General features: G+C 42.5%; 1 pseudogene; it reads right to left on the bottom strand.

The window, feature by feature from the left end:
* Positions 1-558: 558 nt before the first annotated feature.
* Positions 559-736, bottom strand: LOC136327723 (U2 spliceosomal RNA; annotated as a pseudogene).
* Between the last annotated feature and the right edge of the window lie 7,426 nt (positions 737-8,162).

Raw genomic sequence — 8,162 nt, 5'->3', positions numbered from 1 at the left:
GTAATGAAAAGGGTACCTACCATATTCATTGTAGTACCCTATCTTATAAGTATTTCTGCACTTCATCATCCTTTGCTACTGTTAATCTCCATCCTCTCCCCCCTTTTTTTCCTTTGTTGTCACAGTTTAAGTTTGAAAACCAGATGTCTTTTAATGGGCAAAAGGTTAAACAAATGATGGTACAGCCATATCATGGAATACTAGTTAGCAAAAAAAAAAAAAAAAAATGAATGAATTATCTCAATACACACAACTTGGATGAACCTCCAGAAAATTATGCTGAGTGAAAAAAAGCCAATCCAATAGGTTACATGTGGTATAATTCCATTATGCAACAATTCTTGAAAAAAGTACAGTGATGGCGCACAGCTTGGTGGTTCCTAAGGGCTGAAGAGCGGGTACAGGTTTTGGGAGTGAAGTGGGTGTAGATATAAACACAATTCAGGGGGCTGCTTGCTATTTCAGTGTTCTATATCTTGACTATGTGAACGCCACTACCTTGGTTGTGCTATTATATAGTATTGTTTTATAAGATGCTACTAGTGGGGGTAATTGGGTAAAAGGTACACAGGATCTCTCTGTATTATTTCTTGTATGTGTATATGAATCTACAGTTATCTAAGAGTATTTCATTTTAATATAAAATATTTCAGGTTAATAAAATAAACCTTGTGTAGCCGTGATCTATCAGACAAATATATTACACTTGATCTTAGCCAAAAGGCCGAGAAGCGATATCAGACAAATATATTTCGTGAAAAAAAAACTTACTAGAAATATGGTGAGCCACTTCATAATAATTTTTCAATCACCAGGAAGATAATGATTCAAAACTTGTGTGCATCTAACAACATAGCTTTAAAACATAGAGAGCAGAAGTTGGCAGAACTAAAAGAGTCTTTAACAAATACATCATCACAGTGAATACATCTCTCTCAATAATAATAGATCAAGCAAACAAAAATATCAGTAAATATGGAAACACTTAAACAGCTCAATTAATAAGCTTAAGGTCATTTATGGAATATAGTACCTAACAATAGGGGAGAACACATTCTTTTTAGTAGCATGGAACATTTATAAGAATTGACTAGGCCCTGGCCGGTTGGCTCAGTGGTAGAGCATCAGTCCCAGGTTCGATTCCCGGCCAGGGCACACAGGAGAGGCACCCATCTGCTTCTCCACCCCTCTCCCTCTCCTTCCTCTCTGTCTCTCTCTTCCCCTCCTGCAGCTGAGGCTCCATAGGAGCATAGTTGGCCTGGGCACTGAGGATGGCTCCGTGGCCTCTGCCTCAAGCGCTAGAATGGCTCTGGTTGCAACAGAGCAACACCCCAGATGGGCAGAGCATTGCCCCCTGGTGGGAATGCCGGGTGGATCCCAGTCGGGTGCATGAGGGAGTCTGTCTGACTGCCTCTCCGTTTCCAACTTCAGAAAAATACAAAAAAAAAAAAAAAAAAAAGAATTGACCAAGTGCTAATCTATAAAACAGTCCTCAAAAAATGGGTGTCAGACTATGAACTCCAACCACAAGTATTTAAGTTAGGAATTAATAACCAAAATAAATAACTAAAAAACCTTATGTGGTGAGAAAATTTAAAGTAATTCTAAACATCTCAAAGAAAAAATCTTAACAGAAATTGTAAAGTACTTAAAATCGAACCATAATTAAAATATTGCATGTCAAAATTTCAGACATGGAGCTCATGTAATAATTAGAGGGAAAATTATAGTTTTAATATTTACCTTAAAAATAAGTGTTCAAAATTAATTAGCTAAGCAGCCTAATATTAGAAATCATAATAATAAATCCAAAGAAAGTAGAAGATAAAGATAAAAGTGTTAATAAAATAAAAAATACAACATAGAGATTCCAACAAAGGTAAAATTCCTATTTTCAAAAAGCTTAATGAAACAAACAGAAGAGTTAAAAGAGATAGAGAGAGAGAAGCCTCAAAATACAGTTAGTTATGGAAGGAGGGCATATACACAGATGGAGCCCATCTTGCACATGTACACCAAAAGGCATGTACAAGAATATTCACAGCAATATGCTCATAATAGTAAATAACCGGAAAAAACCCCACAGTTGTCCGTCAATATCAGAGTGCTTAAATAAATAGTGGTATTTTTATATAATGCAGTACTACTGGGAAGTGAAAATGAATGGGCTACAGCTACAAACATCAACATGGATGAATCTTAAAAAAAACAAAATGTTGACCATAAAGAAAAGTAACAGAGGAATCCATTCTTTATGATTTTATCCATAAAAAGTGCTAACTGGAAGAAACCATTCCTGTTTAAGGATTTATACAGAAAGGAGTGATATTAGAAATATTTGCTGAATCTTCAGCACAGGCACTAACCAACCAGAGTGGACACTCAGCCAACCAAACCAGCTGTAAACAATGGGAAATGTAAATGAGCAACCGGCTGAATGTCAGCTCTCTGCACGATCATGGTATAGCTATACAGAAATACACATGAATGGTCAGCACAACATTCTTGTTAATGGTTAGCTTGCGCTGGGAGGAATTAGGAAGCAATAGGGGAGAGGAACCCCAAATGATCTGTGATAATGCTCTGATCTCCTAAGCTGGGTAGTTGCTTCAAGGATATTTGTTTGATCATGATATATGATGATGTATATTGTATCAATTCCCTCTTTCATATGGATTATATATTTCACCAAAAGCTCTTTTAAAAAGAGCACTGAACTTGGATTCAGAAGTCATGGGTTCTATGTTTATATAAATTTCTTATTAACTGAAGCTCAAAGAAGTTATGTTCAAACCACCTATGGTAACAGTGTCAAAACTAGCCTCTTAGCTGCTAGTCCGGTTCTCATTCCTCTGCACCTGATTCTGTGGCAGAGCCTCCTTTAAGTTTCAGTCTCTTATACTTACAGTGTGAGTATTAAATTACAGTTTAAATATCAGCACCCTATGCAAATTTAAAGCACCTTGTAACATAAAGTATATATTAGGCTCTGGCCGGTTGGTTCAGTGGTAGAGCGATGGCCTGGTGTGTGGAAGTCCTGAGTTCGATTCCTGGCCAGGGCACACAGGAGAAGTGCAGATCTGCTTCTCCACCCTTCCCCCTCTCCTTTCTCTCTCTGTTTCTCTTCCTCTCCTGCAGCTAAGGCTCCATTGGAGCAAAGTTGGCCCGGATGCTGAGGATGGCTCCATGGCCTCTGCCTCAGGTGTTAGAATAGCTCTGGTTGCTACAGAGTAACAGCCCAGATGGGCAGAGCATCACCCCCTGGTGGGCATGCAGGGTAGAACCTGGTCGGGCTCATGCAGGAGTCTGTCTCTGTGCCTCCTCGCTTCTCAATTCAGAAAAATACAGAACAAAAAGTATATATCAGTCAAATTACCTAATATCAATAATGCACTTCATATGTCCTTTCTCAGCCATCACCTCAGAAGCAGGTACTATTAACCATCACAGTAAGAGCTGACAAGGTGAACTGAGCCCATTAGCCCTTGTCAACCATAAATTACCATCTTCAAATAAGTACTCTCTTTCCTCCTCAAACTTTAGACTTAGAATTAGAAAAAGGAGAAGTGTTGATTAAAACACCTTTCTGTTTTATATATATGTATATACATTACCATTACCATTATATATATATGTATATATATGTATACATATATATGCATGTATAAAACTATTCTCTTGTGCATGAACAGTTTGTCAGATGTTTTGGTAAAGGTAATGGGTAAACCCAGGGCTGCCAGGGTGTGTGACCCCATACACACAACTGTCACCTGGAGAACTTCTGCCACTGGGTTCAGGACAAAAAGATGGTCTGTGCCAACAAAATTATCATACAGGAGTTTAAAATCTGAATCATCTCCAACATCTAGTTCATCCCTTTAGAATAACTATTGTCACGGCCCAAATTTTACCCTTTACAGAACATCTTCACGCCCATTATCCCAATCCCACCTGGCCAGTGCTTGTCCTGACAGAATCCACAGCTGGCATTGGGGCTGATCTATTTCAGCCTTGGCAAGTTGCTCAGTGATGTTCCCTGGGTGCCTCTCTCCCTGTAGGTCCCGTTGGGCAGTCCAACCTGTAGCCCACTCCCATCCAACCATCCTCTAAGGCCCTTACAGAACCCCCCCCCCCAGGAGAAATGGATCTTCGTTACCTCATAAGAGCACTGCCTTGGCTGTTGGCTCTGTAAGTTTGGAGCTCCTAGTGAATTCATCTCTTTACCCCTCAGTACTTAGGAATCCACCAAGTTCCTGGCTGCCAGATAACTGCTTTGTGTGGCAATTCAGGGACCTCAGGCTCTTGCCATCTCAAGGCTCTGTCATGCGCTGGGCTTCCATCTTACTTTCAGTACAGACAGTAAAAGGGAAGAGAGAGCATGGAGAAGACACCCCTCTTCTTCACAGCGAGGCCCAGAAGTGGAATCCATCATTGACACCCTCCTGACATTGGTGAGAACCACTCCCAAGGCCCCAGCTCAGTGCAAGAGGGTTCTGGGAAATGGAGTCACTGGCTGGCCGGCCACTTCCCAGTGATGACTCAACACTGCAACCAGGTCCACCCAACCTAGCTGGCCCTGCCTCAAGTCATATAAGATTCTGTCAACTCACATCTCAGATGCCTGCTTTCATCCCCAGGATGCCCTCCACTAGCTCCCTACCATCCAGGCCAGCTGAGCACGCCTCTGATGTAGTCAAAAAGGAGCTGAGTAGGGAACCTCTCATCTGCAACGGGCTCTCAAATCGGCACGTCCAGGCCATCTCTCCCACTCTTTGCCATTAGACCAATAGCGAAACCAAGAGCAAAGGAAGAACATGCTCAGGATTACCTACCAAGTCAGGGGCAGGACAGACTCTGAGCTGCCTGCACTAAGCTGGCAGCAGTGGGGCCCATCCACCCACCTTCCATGGAAGCAGCCAGAAAGTGAGTGCTGATGCCAACACCCTGCTCCCGACACCTTTGCTTGGATCTAGACCTTTTCAAAAGGAGCATTTCAAATAGGAGCCTTCAACACTTACAGAGGGTGGGTCTTAATCCATAGAGGATCATTAACTTCACCCAAGTGATGGGACATCCATCAGCACTTCCCATTCTTCCACCAATTATCTATCTGCTAATTATCTGGGATTAAGAATTGACATGGAGCGACATGGTCATTAACCACATATTTGCAGGACTTATTCATGTTAGTGGGGCTGCTTGGTCTCACCCAGTCAAATTGGACACGCCCACAATGCTGCACAACACATTTACATCTACTTGGCTGTCAGCAGCCAATAAAGGACTGCAGGATGTGTTTACTTCCAAAGGGACTTGGCTCTTGGCAACAGTTTTCTTGCAGGCACGCTGGGTGTCTTGGCTTTCTGGCAGCTCCGACCTCAGCTTAACTCAGAGCAGGCATTCAATCATTTGTCAAACATCCATTCACTCAAGCATGGTCGCAGGCACGGCACTGTCCCCAGGAGGTTTTACACAGATGAATGAGACAACTTCAGAGGTTTATCTCCAGTCAAGGAAACACACGCAAGCAGAGAAAGCTAAGAGCCATGAGACAGGGAAAAACAGCATGCCATGGGAATGCCATACCAGGAGAGAGCTGTTTGGTCTGAGAAATCAGGGGCGGCCTCACAGAGGAGGTGGCATTTTCAGCATAGAGCCAGAGAGAAAGAGGGGCATTCCAGGTTGAAGGAACTGCAAAAGCAAGGGCACAAAGATGTGTGAGGAGACGGAGATCTAGTGTGGACGGCACACATGCCACAGGTAGGAAGGCGGCGGCCTGGCAGGTTGGGTCACTTCATGGAATTTATTCACTTTTTTTAGAGGGCAGGGAGAGAGAAAGAGAGAGAGAGAGAAGGGGAGAGGAGCAGGAAGCATCAACTCCCATATGTGTCTTAACCAGGCAAGCCCAGGCTTTTTGAACCGGCGACCTCAGCGTTCCAGGTTGAGGCTTAATCCACTGGGCCACCACAGGTCAGGCTTCACTTCATGGAGAACACTGAATTTTCTGCTAGGTTTGGAAATGTTTCCTTTGGGTAAGAGAAACATGAAAGGAATTTTGTTTTAGTATGTATGTGTGGGTGGGCATGTTTTTGGTAAACTTTTTATTAAAGTATAACATACATAAAATGCAAACATTTTCACCATCTGACCACACCTATGTAAATAACAGCCTAATAAAGCTACAAATCATTACTAAAACTCCAGGACTCTCCTTTGCCTCCCTTCAGAAGCCGTGCAATCACAGGAAAAACCACTCTCCTGACTTTAAGACCAAAAATTCGTTTTCCTGGTTTTTTATATTTGGCTTCTTTCACTCAACATAATGTTTCAAGACTCATCTCTGTTGCTATACATAAATTTAGTTTGTTCTTTATCACTGCTACTATCCCAGTTTATGAATGTAACACAATTATTGAGCATGTATAGCTTCCAGGTGGGGGTTGTCAACCTTTTTACACATGTCCTTTGGTGCTTGTATGGATGTACATCTGTTGGGTACATATCTAGGAGTGAAATTGTGGGGTCATAAAGTATGCACATATCTTCTTGAATAGACACTGCTAGTTTTCCAAAGTTTTTTGTCCATTTACACACTCACCAGGAACGCATGGGAGGGAGATCTGGATGCTCTGTATCCTTGTCAGCACTTGGTATCGGTGGTCTTTATGTTTTATGCTTGTTTGGAGGGGAGTGACATGATCCTACCTAGGTTGAAGAACAATCACTCTGGCCACAGCATGGAGTATGGGGCTTAGGAAGGGAGCTACTGCAAAGAGACCAGTCATGAGGCCAGACAGTGAGGCCCAAGAGAGAGGTAATGAGATCAGTGGCACTACAATTGTATTAAAAAGGCTGATGCTTTTAAAGGCATTGTCTATGCCAGTGGTAGTCAACCTGGTCCCTACCGCCCACTAGTGGGCGTTCCAGCTTTCATGGTGGGTGGTAGTGGAGCAACCAAAGTATAAATAAATAAAAAGATAGATTTAACTATAGTAAGTTGTTTTATAAAGATTTATTCTGCCAAACTTAGCGAAAATCCGACATAAAGTACTTGGCAAGTAATTATTATTATATACTTTAACTTGCTGTAACTCTGCTTTATAAATTTTATAAAGTAAAGTTACTTCCCTACTTTATAAATCACCATTACTGTGGAACCAGTGGGCGGTTAGAAAATTTTACTACTAACAGAGATACAAAAGTGGGCGGTAGGTATAAAAAGGTTGACTACTACCCATGGTCTATGCTGTACACCTGAAACTAATACAAAATAATATTAAATGCAAACTGCAACTGAAAAATAAACTTAAAAAGATAAAATAAAACTCAAAGGGTAAAAGGAAAGTAGGGATGAATACAGAGGACAAGGACACAATGTAGAAGTGGACTTAGGATAGAGGTGGAGGCCCGTTTCTGTATAGGGGGCCAGCTGGGTGGAGGGTGTCGCGTTTGAAGAGGAAACATCCTGGTTTGGTCTAGAGTGTTTGAGATGTAGGATGATGAGATGGAGATGTCCAATAAACTGTTGGTTATATGGGTCTGTTGCTAAGGGTGAGGTCAAGGCTGGAGACACAGGTTAGGATTTATCACAGAGGTAGGGGTAAAGTTAGGGGTGTGGTTGAAGTTTCCCAGGGGGTAGTGTGAAATGAAGGAGAGGGGAGCTCAAGACAGCTATCTACCTTTAGGGGGTGAGGGGAGGAAGAATGAGAGACAACATCGCTTCCCTTGGAAATGCTGGCAGGGGTTGTGAAGCGTGAGTCAGGCCCTTTGAGCACCAGTAGCAGCCTGGGGTCCATCTCGCCAGCCAGCTTTCTCCTGAATGAACTTGCATCACTAACCTCAAAGCTGCATTGCGAAATCCGCATCAGATTGCATACCTCTGATGGCGTCCTAGGGACAATAGACACCAAAGACTCACAGCATCTTGGGCCTGGGAGTCATCCTCTCTATCTCCACAGCATCTCTGCCAACAAGTTATCCAGCACCCCAGGCACTCACAACTTCCCACGGCAGCCCATTCCACCGTTGAGCCAGTGAGGATGTCAGGAAATCTTACAAATGCAATCTTTCCCTGGTGGAAGTCAAAGGAAAAGATAAAGCTACACTCCAATGGCAATGACTCTGCATAGAACCAGATGCATGGACTCTGCATTCTGGAAAAT

The sequence above is a fragment of the Saccopteryx bilineata genome, chromosome 2 (genome assembly GCF_036850765.1).
Source record: "Saccopteryx bilineata isolate mSacBil1 chromosome 2, mSacBil1_pri_phased_curated, whole genome shotgun sequence".
Taxonomy (NCBI): Eukaryota; Metazoa; Chordata; class Mammalia; order Chiroptera; family Emballonuridae; genus Saccopteryx; species Saccopteryx bilineata.
The sequence above is the reverse complement of the archived record's forward strand: the minus strand, read 5'-3'. Positions and strand labels throughout refer to the sequence as shown.